Here is a 14,802-nt window from a genome sequence, read left to right on the forward strand (position 1 = left end):
GCTTTAGGTATCATAGACATTTTAGCAATATTTGTTCTTCCAATCCATGAGCATGGAACATTTCTCCATTTCTTTTGGTCTTCCTCAATTTTTTAATGAGTATTCTATACCTTTCTGATTACAGATTTTTTGTCTCTTTTGTTAGATATACTCCTAGGTATCTTACAGTTTTGGGTGCAATTGTAAATGGGATTAACTCCTTAATTTCTTTTTCTTCTGTCTTATTGTTGGTGTATAGAAATGCAACTGATTTCTGTGCATTGATTTTCTATCCTGCCACTTTACTGAATTCCTGCATGAGTTCTAGCAGTTTTGGGGTAGAGTCTTTTGGGTTTTCCACATAAAGTATCAGATCAACTCCAAAGAGTGAGAAATTGATTTCTTTGACAATTCAGATGCCTTTTATTTCTCTTTGTTGTCCTATTGCTGAGGCTAGGATTTCCAGTAATATGTTGAATAGCAGTGGTGATAGTGGACATCCCTGCTAAGTTCCTGACCTTAGGGGAAAAGCTCTCAGTTTTTCCCCATTGAGAATGATATTCATTGTGGGTTTTTCACAGATGGCTTTTATGATATTGACTTATGTACCTTCTATCCCTACACTGCGAGTAGTTTTAATCCATAAAAGATGCTGTACCTTGTCAAATGTTTTTTCAGTAATAACAACTGTTGGGCAGATGTGGAGGAACTGAATGATGGGAATGTAAAATGATGCAGCCACTTTGGAAAACAGTTTGGTCATTCCTTGAAAGTCAAACAGAATTATCATATAATCCAGCAACTGTAATCCTAGGTATATACTAAAGAGAATTGAAAACATGTTCCAACAATTGGTGTAGCAACAATATTCATAATAGCCAAAAGGTGGAAGACAAAAAAATAGCCATTGAGCAATGACTGGCTAAACAATATTTGGTATACTCATACAACAAGATATTCATCAATAAAACTCTACTGAACTGGACTTTAAACTTAAAAATGGTTAAGATGGTATGTTTTATGTCAGTTTTTACCACAATTAGGAAAAAAAAAGCAAACAGGAATTGAAATAATGATATACGTGGTCTAATAGGGATAAACCTTGAAAGTGTGCTATGTGAAAGATGACAATTACATAAGACTGTAAATAAATCATTCCATTTATAATAACTGTTCAGAACAAGCAAACCGATAGGGACACATAGTAAATTAGTGCTTACCTATAGCAAAAGGGCGTTGGAGTAATCAGGGATGACTGCTAATGGGTATAGGTTTTCTGGGGTGACAAACATATTCCAAAGTTAGATAGTGGTGATGGTTGCACAATTCTATGAATACACTAAAACCTACCAAATTGTATAATTTAAATGGGCATATTTTATAGTATGTAAATTATATCCCAATAAAGCAGATAAAATCTATTATCTATTTATCTATCAATCATCTCTATCATCTATCAATCAGACTTAGAGACTTGACTCTGAAGAATAGAATATGGAAAGAGAAAAAGGGCAACTTTACAGTGGAGAAACATGACAGAAATTACCTTAAGCAAGTGTTCAAAGATGATATCACAGGTGGTGTCATATAGATATTATGTACCCTCTGATATAATGTAACAAAGAAAGCATTTTACACTTATATTATTCTTTCACAAAAAACATAACCACAGTCTAATAATGAGACAAACACAGACAAACACAAATTGAAGGGCATTCTAGAAAATACCTCTGACTAGTACTCTTTAGAAGTGTCAAATTCACGAGACATTGTCACACATTTGAAAAGATAAAGAAGACATGACAACTAAGTGCAATGTGGTGTCCTGAATTGGGTTCTGGAATTGAGAAGAATAATATTGGAAAAGCTGGTTTAAATTGAATAGTGTCTATAGTTGTATTTTAGTAGTGTTAATGTCTTAGTTTTGATAAATGTACCAGTTATGTAAAATGTTAACATTAGGGTAACTTTGGTGACAGCTACACAGAAATTCTCGGTATTCGCTTTATGGATTTTCTGTAAGTAAAAAATTATTTCAAAATAATAAAAATTCACAAAATATAGTATTAGATATGTAGTATTTGTAACTATTGAACTTACAGTTTAAACATCATTTAATTAAAAACAAATACAATTACAAAATGATTATTTCCATGATAAAATTATAGTTAGTAAAATATAACTTTTGATATTAAAATGAAATTATATATAACATAAATGTTTTCTTCTTATATTTTTCTCCCTTCCATGATGAACCATATTACACTAGTAGCATTAACAAAGTACAGAATCTAAAGGAGCAATCTCACAAGATGTTAGAATTGGGTTTGATAGATTTTACCAATATGTTGGATATAATTTTATGAATAAAATAAATTGTATAATGTACATTATTGAAATACATATAATTTATATAAATTAAGTGGAAAATTTATGTAACTGGAAAAATATAGAGCTTGTTCAGAGTGCATTATTGGTTCTTCAGTGTTTTGAGGTCCCATAATTTAAACATAGATCCAATTATTATGCTCTTATTTTTCTATTTATGTACGCTCATCTCCCCTTCAATGAAAAGCTGTTCAAATGCATTCTGATCATTTAAAAAGTAATACCTGTATAACATTTAAAAAGGGCTGAGACAATTTTTTAATGCTAATGTGCAATATGCTGGTAAAGTGACAACACAGCCATATTCTCCATTGTGACTTTGAGGAATAAGCTAAAAAGCTTTCAAAAATATCATTTTTTTCCCAGTAACTTTCACTACCTCTGACCAGTCTGTGTAAAAGTAATAAATTGCTTAGCTTCAAGAAATGTCAAACAGGGGTGCTCAGTTGGTTAAGTGACTCCTCAGCCTAGGTCACGATCCTGGAGTCCTGGGATTGAGTCCCGCATTGGGGGGGGGGGGTCCTTGCTCAGCAGGGGGTCTGTTTCTCCCTCTGACTTTCCCCATATAATGCTTACTATCTCTTATTTTCTCTCTCTCAAATAAATAAATAAAATCTTTAAAAGAAAAGAAATGTCAAACAAGCCATATGCCACAATTTTAAGTATTCTTTGTCTTTATGAAATTATGGTAATCCATGCATCTGTATTAATTTTTTTTCTTTATAAGGTCTATAATCCTGCTTTCCTTTTTTTATTTTATTTTTTCAGTGTTCCAAGATTCATTGTTTATACACCACACCCGTGCTCCATGCAATATGTGTTCTTAATACCCACCACCAGGCAAGCCCATCCCCTCACCTGCTCCCTTCCAAAACCCTCAGTTTGCTTCTCAGAGTCCTTAGTCTCTCATGCTTTGTCTACTCTTCAAATTTCTCCTAATTCACTTTTCCTTTCCTTCTCCTAATGTCCTCCCTGTTATTCCTTATGCTCCACAAGTAAGTGAAACCATATGATAATTGACTTTCATTGCTTGACTTATTTCACTCAGCATAATCTCCTCCAGTCCCTGTCCATGTTGATACAAAGATTGGGTATTCATTCTTTCTGATGGAGGCATAATACTCCATTGTGTATATGGACCATGTCTTCTTTATCCATGCATCTGTTGAAGAGCATCTTGGCTCTGTACGTAGTTTGGCAATTGTGGCCATTGCTGCTATGGACATTGGGGTACAGATGGCCCTTTTTTTCACTACATTTGTATCTTTGGGCTTAAATACCCAGTAGGGCAATTGCAGGGTTGTAAGGTAGTTCTATTTTTAAATTTTTAAGGAATCTCCACATTGTTTTCCAAAGTGGCTGCACCAACTTGCATTCCCACCAACAGTGTAAGAGGGTTCCTCTTCCTCCACATCATCTCCAGAACTTGGTGATTCCTATCCTGATAATTTTGGCCATTCTAACTGGTGTCAGTTCATATCTCAAAGAGGTTTTGATTAGAATTTCCCCGATGGAAAATGATGAACATTTTTTCATGTGTCTGTTAGCCATTTGTACATCTTCTTTGAAGAAGGGTCTGTTCATGTTTCTGCCCCCCCCCTTTTTAAAAGATTTTATATATTTGACAGAGACAGACACAGCAAAAGAAAGAACACAAGCTGGGGGAGTGGGAGAGGGAGAAGCAGTCTTCCTGTGGAGAAGGGAGTCTGACGTGGGGCTTGATCCCAGGATCCTGAGTTCATTACCTGAGCCAAAGTCAGACACCAAATAACTGAGCCACCCAGGTGCCCCTTCTGCACATTTTTTGACATCATTATCTGCTTTTTGGGTGTTGAGTTTGAGGAGTTCTTTATAGATCTTGGATATCAGCCTTTTGTCTGTACTGTCATTTGGGAATATCTTCTCCCATTCTTTGGGTTGCCTCTTGTTTTCTTGAATGTTTCCTTTGCTGTGCAGAAGCTTTTGATCCTGACAAAGTCCCAAAAGTTCATTTTTGCCCTTGTTTCCTTTGGCTTTGGTGATGTTCCTAGGAAGATATTGCTGCACGGCCAAGGTCAAAGAGGTTGCTGCCTGTATTCTCCTCAAGAATTTTGATGGATCCCTGGTTCACATTGCAGTCTTTCATCCATTTTGAGTCTATTTTTGTATGTGGTGGAAGGAAATGGTTCAGTTTCACTTTACTGCATGTGGCTGCCCAATTTTCCAAACACTATTTGTTGAAGAGACTGTCTTTTTTTTTCCCATTAGACATTATTTCCTGTTTTGTCCAAGATTATTTGATTCTAGAGTTGAGGGTCCATATCTGGGCTCTTTACTCTGTTCCATTAGTCGATTCTCTAATTTCCCTTTCTGCATTTTCATTGTTAGTGTATAAGAAACAACTGATTTCTGTACATTGATTTTACATCCTGCAACATTACTGCATTGCTGTATGAGTTCTAGTAGTTTGGGGGTGGAATCTTTTGGGTTTTCCATATAAAGTATCATATCATCTGTGAAGAGAGAGAGTTTAATTTCTTCTTTTTCAATTTGAATACTTTGTTTCTTTTTGTTGTCTGACTGCTGTTGCTAGGACTTCTAGTACTATATTGAACAACAGTGGTGAGAGTGGGCATCCTTGTCGCGTTCTTGATCTCAGGGGGAAGGTTGTCAGCTTTCCCCATTGAGAATGACATTCACTGTGAGTTTTTCATAGAGAGATTAAATGAAGTTGAGGAAAGTTCCCTCTCTCCCTATACTTTGAAGAGCTTTAATCAGGAACAGATGCTATAGTTTGTCTATTGCTTTTTCTGCATCGATTGAGAGGATCATGTTGTTTTTCTCTCTTCTCTTATTGATTTCTTCTAGCACATTGATTTGTGAATGTTGAACCACCCTTACATCCCATGGATAAATCCCACCTGGTCAAGGTGGATAATCTTCTTTTTATTTTAAGATTTTATTTATTTGACATACAGAGATCACAAGTAGGCAGAGAGACAGGCAGAGAGAGAGAGGAGGAAGCAGGCTCCCTGCTGAGCATGGAGCCCAATGCGGGCCTCAATCCCAGGACCCTGGGATCATGACCTGAGCTGAAGGCAGAGGCTTTAACCCACTGAACCACCCAGGCGCCCATGGTGGGTAATCTTTTTAATGTACTGTTGGATCCTATTAGCTAGGATCTTGTTGAGAATCTAAGCATCCATATTCATTAGGGATATTGCTATGAACTTCTCCTTTTAATGGGATCTTTGCCTGGTTTTGGGATCAATGTAATGTTTGCTTCATAGAAAGAGTCTCGAAGATTTCCTTATGTTTCTATTTTTTGAAACAGCTTCAGGAGAATAGGTATCATTTCCTCTTTTAATGTTTGGTAGAATACCCCAGAGAATCCATCAGGTCCTGGGCTCTTGTTTTTTTGTGGGGTTTTTGATCACTGCTTCAATCTTGTTACTAGATATTGGTCTATTCAGGATTCAGTCTTGGATGTTTATAGGTTTCCAGAAATGGATCCATTTCTTCTAATTTGCTTAATTTATTGGCATATAGCTGTTGTAATAATTTCTGGTGACTGTTTCTATTTCCTTGGTGTTCATCATGATCTCTCCCCCTTCATTCATAATTTTATTAATTTGGGTCCTCTCTCTTTTCTTTTGGATTAGTTTGGCCAGTGGTTTATCATTCTTATTAATTCTTTCAAAGAACCAGATTCTAGTTATTTTGATATATTCTACTGTATCTCTCGTTTGTAATTCATTAATCTCTGCTCTAATCTTAAAAATTTCCTTTCTTGTGCATGGGATTGGCTTAATTTGTTGTTGATTTTCCAGTTCTTTAAGATGTAAAGAGAGTTGGTGTGTTTGGGATTTTTCAATTTTTTTGAGTGAGGCTTGGATGGCTATGTATTTCCTCCTTAGGACCACCTTTGACTTTTCCCATAGGTTTTGGACTGATGGCCTTCATTCTTATTGGTTTCCATGAATTGTTTAAGTTCTTCTTTCATTTCCTAGTTGATCCAAACATTATTGAGCAGGATGTTCTTTAGCTTTTAAGTGTTTGAATTCCTTCCAAACTTTTTCTTGTGGTTGGGTTCCAGTTTCAAAGCATTGTGGTCTGGGAATATGCAGGGAATAATCTCAATCTTTTGGTATTGGTGGAGACCTGATTTGTCACTCAGTATGTGGTCTATTCTGGAGAAAGTTCCATGTGCATTTGAGAAGAATATGTATTCTGATTTTTTGTTTGTTTGTTTGTTTGTTTTTGTTTGTTTGATTGTTTTTAGGATGGAATGTTCTGTATATATCTATGAGGTCCATCTAGTCCAATGTGTTATTCAAAGCTCTTGTTTCTTTGTTGATTTTCTACTTAGATGATCCATCTATTGCTGAAAGTGGTGTGTTAAGATCCCCTACAATTAATGTATTCATATCAATTTGACTCTTCATTTTGATTAACAGTTGGCTTGTGTCTTGGCTGCTCCCATGTTGGGTGCCTAAATGTTTACAGTTGTTAGATCTTCCTGGTGGATAGAACTTTTAAGAATGATGTAGTGTACTTCTGTATCTCTGGCTACAGTCTTTAGCTTAAAATCTATCTGATATGAGAATGGCTACCCCAGTTTTCTTTTGAGGCCCATTGGTATGAAAGATGCTTTCCCATCCTTTCACTTTCAGTCTAGATCTATCTTTAGGTTGAAAATGCGTCTCTTGTAGACAGCATATGGTTGGGTCCTGTCATTTTATCTGGTCTGCAACATTGTGCTGTTTTATGGGAGCATTTAAGCCGTTCACATTGAGAGTGATTATTTTCAGATACGATTTTTTTTTTTTTTTACATCATGTTGTCTGTGAAGTCTTTGTTTCTATCAATTGTCTCTGTAAATTTATGTTCTATGTCACTCTTGGGTTCTTCCTTCTTTGATAGAACCCCCCTCAGTATTTCTTGTAGTACCAGCTTGGTGATCACATACTCTTTTAAACCTTGCCAATCATGGGAGCTCTTTATCTCTCCATCCATTTTGAATGTCAGCCTTGCTGGATAACATATTCTTGGCTTCATGTTCTTTTCATTTAGTCCTCTGAATATGTCTTGCCAGTGTTTTCTGGCTTGCCAGGTTTCTATGGACATGTCTGACGTTATTCTGATTGTCCTCCCTCTGTATGTAAGGGATCTCTTCCCCTAGCTGCCCTTAAGACATATTCTCTGAAATGATGATTCATGAATTTCACAATTATGTGCTTGGATGTCTTTCTAGCCTCATTGATCTTGCGGGGTGTCCTCTCTGCCTCTATTACATGAACACTTGTTCCATTCCCCAGATAGGGGAAATTTTCACTCAGGATTTGTTCAAGTATATCTTCTATTCTCTCTCTCTCTCTCTCCACCCCATCAGATATCCCAATAATTCTGATATTGGAATGTTTCATGGCATCATTTATTTCCCTAATTCTGTTTTCATGGCTTCTAAGCTGTTTGTTCCAGTCCTCCTCTGATTCTTCTTTTTATCAGTTTGTCTTCTAGATCAATAATTCAATTTTCTGCCTCACTTTCCTAGCTGTCAGAGTATATTTAGATTAAATTGAATCTCACTGATATCATTTTTAACTTCTGCCAGTTCGTCTGCCACTTCCACCCTTAGAGATTATATCTTGCCCCTAATGGTCTTCTCCAACCTTGCCATTGCCTGGATAATTGTTACCCTGAGTTCCTTTTCAGCATATTTTCAACATATCATTTATGTCCATATCTAGTAATTCTGTTGCATAGATCACAACTTCTGAATTTTTCCTCTGTTGGGTGTTCCCCCTCCTAGTCATTTTGGTGGAAGTTGTTTGAGGGGATATATAGTTGAATATATCAACCACGATCTAGGCAATGTGCACCTTGAAAAGTTTCAGAGCAATCAGAAGTCACCACAAAAAAGAAAGGAAAAATAATAAAGAGAGAGAAAAAGAGAGAAAAAATGAAACCTGCCAAAATGGACCCCAAAGGTAAGAGTATAAGGTACAAAGACAAAAATGAACAAACAAAAAGACCAACAAAAGTAAAAGAAAAACAAACAAAAAAAAAGAAAAACCTAGCCAAGATGAACTCCAGGAATAAGATTTATATAGTACAAAAATAAAAGCCATTACACAGAAGCACTGAAAGAAAGATAACATAAGAAGGTGTTTATAAATCCTCAATGTGGGCTAGGAAGGTTATTCCAGTTCTTCCTGGGTATATCTTGTAATATTTCTTAAAGGACTCAAATTTACAGAGGTACAAGGATATTAAAACTGGTTTATATATAGAGGTAGTATTAAATAGGGAAAAAAGATTACCTTGAAGCTTATATCTATATGTATATTTTTTAAAAAAAGGGGACAGGTATATGAATGAAAAAAGTTCAAGTTAAAAAGGTAGTATGGAATATGTCATATTAAACCTCTAGTTGTGATGGTAAGTAGCTTAAAAAATTAAAAGACCAAGAATTGTGAGAATGCATTTAAAAGAAAGAAAGAAAGAAAGAAAGAAAGAAAGAAAGAAAGAAAGAAAAGTTGTATCTATGATATATTCAGATTAGGGGGTAATACGGGAGGTTAATATATTGTTTTCCCCCAATATTGGGGTTTTACAGTTTTATGGGGACCCTCTGGTTGTTGTCCTCTTGTTCTTTTGGATTGTTTTCTGACCACTGGGTGGTGCCCACACCAGAATCTCTCCGGTGAGGGCGAGAGTATGCTGAGCAGAAAGCTGCAGGCTCAGTGAGCACAGACTGGAGCCCATGCCATGCTCTCTCTAGCACAGGTGGTCGCCAGTGGTGACCATCCTGGGACTATGGACTTAGGCCCATGCCTATGGCCATCCAATTCCACCAGATGTCCCTTAAGATCTTTTGCTCTTTTTGATTGCTTTTCACCAGACTCCAAGTTAGTGCTGGTCCCCAGTCACAGGACACTTACATATTGGGATATTACTTTCCAATGGATCACTTCTGGTGGCTCTCTCTCCCTTCTGTTTATCCTCCAATATCAGTCTGAGTGCTTCCATTCTGCTTTATCTTTCAACTGATGATCTTCTGCCCCTGTAGAGATCCAGAAGTGTATAATCTTTCATCTCTGGCTGATTTCATGGGTGTTCAGAATGTTCTGGTAGATATTTAGCTAACTTTAGGAGACCATTTGAAACAGGATCTCCTACTTCTCTGCCATCTTGCCTTCCTTCTGGGTCTGTATTAATTTCATTTTGTCTTTTTGTTTTGTTTTGTTTTGTTTTAAGGAATAGAAGATGGTTTATCATCTGTCATACATAAATCTGCAAGTCCCAGAAAATTTAGTTTGAAATTAGTTGTGTGTCATAGGACTTCAGGGAATTTAATAAATAACTTAAATTCAGAAATTTAATAAATACTTTGTTAGGGCAAAAATAATGATTTTAGGTGTTTTACATCTTTTATTGAAGTATTTTATATGCTAAAAATCATTCTTGTGGATGTTAAAATACAGATATTGCTGCCTGATTTTAAAAAAGATATTCTTCCTTATCACTGTCAACTTGAGATTATATATATGGAGTCTACACATAAAAACTTGAAGATTTAGGGGCGCCTGTGTGGTTCAGTGGATTAAAGCCTCTGCCTTTGGCTCAGGTCATGATCCCAGGGATCAAGTCCCGCATTGGGCTCTCTGCTCAGCAAGGTACCTGTTTCCCTTCCTCTCTATCTGCCTGCCTTTCTGCCTACAGTGATCTCTGTCTGTCAAATAGATAAATAAAATATTAAAAAAAAACTTGAAGATTTAAAAAAGCAGTAAAAGAAGAAAGTCCCTATAATTTTAATAAAGCATATACAGGGATAAGAAAGAGACACTATAACCACAGATTTACATGCATATATCTAGTAATGTCCATTCAGACTTATATTTTAAAATATGAAAAAAATATGCAAATTAAATATTGCTATCTGGCTTATCATCTTTAAGTTTAGATATTAAGTTAATGATAAATTACTTAGCTAAATTTAAAGGTCAAACTGTACTTAGTTATGATAATAGAGGGTTCAAACCATATTTAACAGTTATAAACTTCTTTGAAAACCTCACCAAAAAATATTTCTCATGTTTTTTTAACTTAAGATTTGTATGTCTTAAGATATTGACAATGATAAAAGAACATAATTACAAATGCATCTTTTTATTTTTCAAATTCATAAAAAAATTCATAAATCAATGAAAACAATGAATGATACTTATTGATTTCTATTTGGAATATAAATGGGTTTTGTCTAAAGGTTAAGAAGGCTTCCACTAAAATTTGTACCCAGACAATAATAAAAATGGGACAATAATAATGTCATTATTATTTTAGCATAATATTAAACATCTATGATGTCCAATGGACTGTGCTAAATTCTTTGTATACATTAATTAATTAAATCCTCACCACATTATATGAGGCAGTTCCTTTTGGTATTTATATCTTGCAAATGAGAAATTGATATTTTAAGAGCATAAATGGGTCTTTACTAAGAAGGAAGATGAGTGTCTATCTATAATTTGAAATGAAAAAAACAAAATAATTTTACATTAAGTCATATTCTAACTTGTGGAATGAGTCACTGAAAATTGGCCAGAATTTAGTATCCTAAAAACCTGAGTGAACCTAGTATGTCAGAAATTATCTTAATTTCCAAGATAGTTCTTGGCTTTCCTGGATATATTGCAAAGGTCAAAGCTGTTGAAACTCCTTTATTAAAAATATGTTTAGAGACCTTTTAAACATAGTTATAGTATTAAAAATTGCTTTTCAAAAGGTAAAATATTATATGGTAGGCCAAATACCCCCAAATTTCTAAATCCTAATCATTGAAAACTTTATATATGTTATGTTACATAGCAAGAGGTAAATACATTTGAGGGTGGAGTTAAGATGGCTAATCACATGATATTAAGATAAGGAAATGATCTGGATTTTCCTAGTGGGCCCAATGTAGTCATAAGGTCCTTAATGGGGGAAGAAAGAAAAAGTAGAGTCAAAATCAAAAAGGTTACACTGTAAGAACTCAATCAGCCCTTTCTGGTCTTAAAAAATTTAGAGGGGTTATGAGGCAAGGAATTCTGGCAGCCTCTAGCAACTAGCAAAAAGCAAGAAAACTGATTCTTCTCTAAAGCTTCCAGAATGCAACACAGTCTCACCAATGCCTTGATTTTTTCAGACACCTGCCCTCCAGAACTGCAAAATAACAAATTTATACTGTTTTAAGGCACTAAAGTTGTGGTAATTCTTCTAAACTGCTTGATTATTATACAGGTAATTCTAGGTGCTATCCAAATGTTGGTTGCAACTATTTATCAGAAGCAAGTTTACAAATTAACTTTGAAAACAAAAGGTATGCAATGCTTTAAAATATTGAGAACATTTGTATCCATCTATCTATATCTGTACAATTTATACATATATATCCAAGTGTAGAAATATTTGTCACTTTATTGCACTTCATAGGTATAGCAGTTTTTTTTTTTTTTTTAACAAATTGAAGGTTTACGGTAACCTTGTGTCAAGCAAGTCTCTCAGTGTCATTTTTCCAACATTTACTCATTTTGTGTTTCTGTGTCAGATTTGGGTAATTCTCAAAATATTTGAAAATTTTTCATTATTATTCTATTTGTTATGGTGATCTGTGATCAGTGATCTTTCCCCATGTCCTTCCCTTTCCTTGGGTCTCCCTATTCCCTGAGACACAACAATGCTATAATTTGATCAATCAACTGTACAAGAGCTTCTAAGTGTTGAAGTAAAAGAAGAGTAATTGATGTGGCAAACTTCATTGCTATTTTAAGAAATTTCCACAGGCACTCTAGCTTTCAGCAGCTACCATCTTGATCAATCAGCAGCCATCAACTTCAAGGAAAGACTCTCTTCCAGCAAAGAGATTATGACTTGCTGAAAGCTCAAAATAAAGGATGTAAAGTATGATATCATATACCTAAAATATGGGGGAAGAGGAGTAAATCAGATATCAAACTTAGGTAACCATCAACATAATATAGACGCACATATACAGAAAAGATTATATATAAGCATAATGGGAAACATAATGAAAAACACTAATATGTAAAGAATAAAAAGAAAGAAAATCCAAATATATCTTTAAAGAAAACCAGAAAGTTATGAAAGAAAGAAAAAAGAAAACAAGGATCAGAGAAAAACTTCAGAAACAACAACAAAAGACCAAGTATTAAAATGGCAATAAAAACATATCTATCAATAATTACGTTTAATATAAATGAATGAAATGCTCCAATCAAAAGATACGGGGTGACAGAATGTATGAAAAAAACTCCATCAATATGTTGCCTTAAAGACATTCATTTTAGACCTAAAGACACTTGCATATTAATAGTAAGGGGATGAAGAAACAATTATCATACAAACGGATGTACAAAGTACATCAAAATAGCAATAATCATATAGGACAAAATATACTTTATATTTTTAAAGATTTATTTATTTATTTTAGAGGTACAGAGAGAGAGAGAGAGAGCAGAAAGGAAGGGCAGAAGAACAGAGAGAAAGAGTCCCAAGCTGACTCCAAGCTAAGTATGGAACCTGATGCAGAGCTCAATCCCATTACCCTCAGATCACGACCTGAGCTGAAACCAAGAATAAGTTGCTTAACCAACAAAGCCACTCAGGCACCGCAGGACAAAATATACTTTGAACAGAGACTATAACAAGAGAAGAGGAAGGACACTAAATAATAGTAATAAATGTAATAAACAACCCAACAGAATATATAAGAATTGCAAATATTTATGCACCCAACATAGAAACACCCAAATAGATAAAGCAGTTAATAGCAAACATAAAGGAAATAACTGATGATAACAATACACACATATCAACGGACAGAGTATCTAAGCAGGAAATAGACATGGAAACAATTGTTTTGAATGACACACTAGAAGAGACGGATTTAAAAGATATATTCAGAACATTGCATTCTGAAACAGCAGAATACATATTCTCTTCAAGTGCACATGGAACATTTTCCATAATAAACCATCTACCAGTCCATAGAATATATCTCAAAGAATTAAAAAAATATCTAAGTCATACCACACAACTTTTGTGAAATTAACACTAGGAAACTAGAAGTCAGCCACAAGAAAACACATGGAAAAACCACAAATACATGGTGTTAAATAACATGGTATTAAAAAAAATGGATAGGTTAACCAATAAATCAAAGAATAAATAAAAATAATATGCAGAGGCAAATGAAATTGAAAACAGAACAATCCAAAACTTTGAGATGCAGCAAAAATTGTAGTAAGAGGGAGGTTTATAACAATACAGGTCTTCCTCAGGAAGGAATAAAAGTCCGAAATAAACAACCGTCTTATACCTGAAGGAGCTAGAAAAAGAACAACAACAAAAACAACAACAACAAAAAAACAAACATAAAACTAACAGAAGGAGGGAAATAATAAAGATTGGAGCAGAAATAAATGATGTACAAACTAAAAGAAAGAAAGAAAGAAAAAAAGAAACAAAGAAAGAAGGAAAAGGAAAGAAAATAATAGGTCAATGAAACCAGGAATTCATTCTTTAAAAAAATTTAAAAAATAATAAACCTCTGAATTATCAAGAGATAAAGGGAAAGAGACTCAAATAAACTAAAATCACAAGTGAAAGTGGAGAATAACAATACCAAGGAAACAAAAATAATAGTAAGATAATATTATGAAAAACTGTATGAGAAAAAAGAATTGACAACCTGGAAAAAATTGATAAATTCCTAGAAACATACAAACTACAAAACTGAAACAGGAAGACACGTAAAATGACAACAAACCTAAAACCAACAGAGAAGTGGAATCATTAATGAAAAAATATCCCAACAATCAAGAGTTCAGAGTCAGATGACCTTATAGGTGAATTCAACCAAACATTAAAGAAGAGTTAGAACTTATTCTCAAATGATTCCAAAAAAAGACAATGAAAACGTCTAAATTCATTCTATGGGGCCAACATGACCATGATACCAAAATCAAATAGATTGCACTAGAAGAGTACTGCAGATCAAAATGTCTGAGAGTTGCAAAAATTCTCAATTAAATATTAACAAACTGAATCCAACAGTACATTAAAAGAATCATTCACCACAATCAAGTGGGATTTATTCCTGGGCTTCAAGGGAGATGTAATATTTACAAATCAATCAATGTGATAGATCACATTAGTAAAAGCAAGGATAAGAACCATATGATCCTTTCAATAGATGCGAATAGCATTTCACAAAGTACAACAGCCATTCATGATAAAGACCTTCAACAAAGTAGGGTTAGAGAGAAAATACATCAACATAATAAAGATCATGTATGAAAAACCCACAGTGAACATCATCCTCAATGGGGAAAAACTGAGGGCTTTTCCCCTAATATAAGGAACATGATAAGCATATCTACTCTAACC

This window comes from Lontra canadensis, unplaced genomic scaffold (assembly GCF_010015895.1).
Source record: "Lontra canadensis isolate GAN:19392208 unplaced genomic scaffold, GSC_riverotter_1.0 scaffold77, whole genome shotgun sequence".
NCBI lineage: Eukaryota > Metazoa > Chordata > Mammalia > Carnivora > Mustelidae > Lontra > Lontra canadensis.